Source organism: Drosophila melanogaster, chromosome 2L, assembly GCF_000001215.4.
Source record: "Drosophila melanogaster chromosome 2L".
NCBI lineage: Eukaryota > Metazoa > Arthropoda > Insecta > Diptera > Drosophilidae > Drosophila > Drosophila melanogaster.
In genome coordinates, this window is record NT_033779.5 from 18,795,021 (window position 1) to 18,798,004 (window position 2,984).

General features: G+C 42.1%; 1 long non-coding RNA gene across 1 annotated transcript; it reads right to left on the reverse strand.

The window, feature by feature from the left end:
* Positions 1–803: 803 nt before the first annotated feature.
* lncRNA:CR44904 (long non-coding RNA:CR44904) lies at positions 804–1,160 on the reverse strand. The gene has a single exon (NR_124370.1). It is a non-coding gene; the product is annotated as a long non-coding RNA:CR44904 (long non-coding RNA).
* Positions 1,161–2,984: the final 1,824 nt, after the last annotated feature.

Sequence of the window (2,984 nt, forward strand, 5' to 3'; positions counted from 1 at the left end):
TGGCTTTATAAAGTGTACAATAGGGCACGGCGCGAGGAAATTAAATCATCCACCGGATGAGTTTATATCACAAGACATTAGCGTAGTATTCATATAGGGGAGCCCCACTCAGAGATAACTTCTGGTTCCCATGGATGCTTAAAGACGCACTTAAGTCATGTAAGTAATACATTTCTTATCGACTTGAAGTTGTTAGTAGTAACTATTATGCAATTGTAAGTACGGCTAGTGCGTAATTAATAGTGAACTACTCATTTATATTTTGTTTTGTGAAATAAATGTTTTTTAACGTATAGTTACACGCAGTTAATCAAAGTTAGTTCGTAGTTGTATTAAGTAGTAAATACAGTAGTAAATGAGTTAGAAGTAAGTATTAAGTAGTAAATAAATAAATGAATTAGAAGTAAGTATTAAGTTGTGGTTGTATTAAATAGTAAATAAATAAACGAATTAGTAGTAAGTAAATGAATTAGGTAAAGAAATAAATTTTGTATGGTTTGATTTGAGTTCTTAAGGTTATGAAGCTTAATTGATTTTACACTGATCGTAATTTACTCTACATAAAAGTGCAGTCCCTCCATTATATTTTTAAAGATTTTTTTATAACTATAAGCAATTACCATTCATAATTGTCCATTAATTTTTAATATCCCCCAGCAGGCTTACTAATAAAATAAGGGAAAAGTTTTTTGGGAAGCCTTTTCATTATCCCAGTGGCGAGTTTTTCATTAATTTCGTAGCAGGACGCGGAGAAATGGAAGTGAGTGTCCAGTGGCGAAACGAAATAATTTCAGCGCACTTTTAATTATCAGAAAATTACAAACACACATCGGGTGCATACAAACACATAAACATTTATTTCGTATATAGTGGGAGATGCAGTTTTCAGTATGAGGTAATCGGGCAGCAGGCTTTTACACCCACCCACCCACTCACACACGGGCACACACACACATTCCCACACACGCGCACTAATACAGCCAAACGCTTGTTTCTGACTGGCGGGCATTGAATGGAGTTGTTGGTGTTGTTGTCGCCATTTCGCTGTCGTCTCCCTTATCTCTCTGTCATTATCTCTCTCTCTGCTTGGGGAAAGGTATGAGGGGGTGGGGAAGGAGCGGGATGGGAAACCAGAGAGCGACTGTCATTCGTCTGTCATCGCTCGCTTTCGACTGAGCGGCGAAAACTTTGGCGTCGCATCGACGCGGCAGCAGCAGCACTCTCTCTCGCTCCCATCCCCAGTCTTTTTGCCGCGTTTGCGCTCTAATATGGGGTGGAGCTTTGGAAAAAAGAGAGCAAGAGCCAGAGCAGCGGTAGCTTGTTGCGCTCTCTCGTTGCTGCTGGCATTTGATTAATGAAGTGTGTTAAGAGGTTACCAGCCAAGGACAAAGGCCCTCCAAGAGGTCCTTGACTGTGGCAGCAACATATGCTCGTACATACATAAAGATATCTCTCAAGGAAACAGACAATTGGGGGCGTGGCCTCTGCCAAAGCTGCTGCCGTGTCGCTGCTGCTGCTGCTGCGGTTGTTGCTGCTTTTGCTGCTGCTGTTATCATATCTCTCAGTCGCTGCTCATTTAGCGCTCTCTATCTCATGAGGTATGGCCATCCCGCTCGCTTAACTGTTGCCGTTGCTCTTTCGCTTGGGCCCACGTTGCGTATACGTAATGTGCGCCAAATTGTGTCGCCACACTGTCGTTGGTCCATTGATGTGCGCTGATAGCGACAGTGGGCAGAAGCAGCGGCGCAGCTGCAGCGCACCAGCAACTTTACACAAAATGGCGATTACAGGTATATATGTAAAAGCGAAGAAGGTAGAAACAAGACATCCACACAGACACAGAGCTAAACACCTTTTCGAAACACCCCCACCCGACCATAACTCCTCTTCATCACTCAGTGGCGATATCTCGGCAGCGCAACTTTCTTGTGACTGTAGAAATAAACAAAAGTCGAAAAAAATACAAAACAAACAAGAACCCTGCCGCAAAAAAGAGGCAACTCCTGGTTGTTGCTGCTGTTGTTGATGTTGCTGCTGTGTTTATTGCCTTCAGCTGCCGTTGCAGCCGCGGCACTGAGTTTTATGTCTTCATTAACTGAAAAAGTTATGAGCCATGGCTGCGGGGTTGCCCCAAGAAGAGAAAAGGGCAGGCAAGTGGGGGCCAAAATCAACGAAGGGCGATGGCAACGAAGGACAGACCTGACCACAGCATCCATCTGTAAAAGCCGTAATTGGACTTGGACCGATGGTTGACAACATTCCCTTTTCAGTTACATGCAACAACGGCGAAAAGTGTGGTACTAAAGACATTTTTGTGATCTGCGTCATGGTAATCAGTTTAAGTCATGTGCAGATTCTACGTTTACAGAGACTGATTCTGAAGTGCGACAGTGGTATAAAATCAAAAAAAAGTTTAAGGAGGAATTTTTTTTTTTATTTTCCTGTATCTTGTAAATTTATTTAAATTTTGTCATAATTTATCTGAAGTACCGAACTACATTAAGTTACGACAACATTTTAAAGAAACATTTCACAGAGAACTTTAACCATTTAGCTAGCTACCTATTTTTCAACCATACTACACCTCTTTTTTTTCATTCTTACGAACTCTATTTGCCCCACTGTGGATCGTTGATAACTCATTTCACGTGTCTAGATAGAATTACAGAACGCGTAACACCGAGCTCCACTTACCGCCTCCAAATCGTTCGGGTGACTTTCTGAGATATTGGTTGGTTTTGTTTTTTATTTTACTACTCGGTACTCGTAAAAGTCAGTCACAGTAGCCGTCGTTGTTGTTGTCGCTGTTGCTGCTGGTCAAGTCATCAGAAATCAGAAAAGCGTCGTGGTTGTCGTCGCTGTCCAATATTGTATGGTTGATTCCACACAGGTCTCACCAGTTAACTTCGCTCCACTGATGCGCTTTTTTTCAATTTGTCACGTACGCTGGACTTTTTCGATTTTCATCTCATTACGTTTGGGAG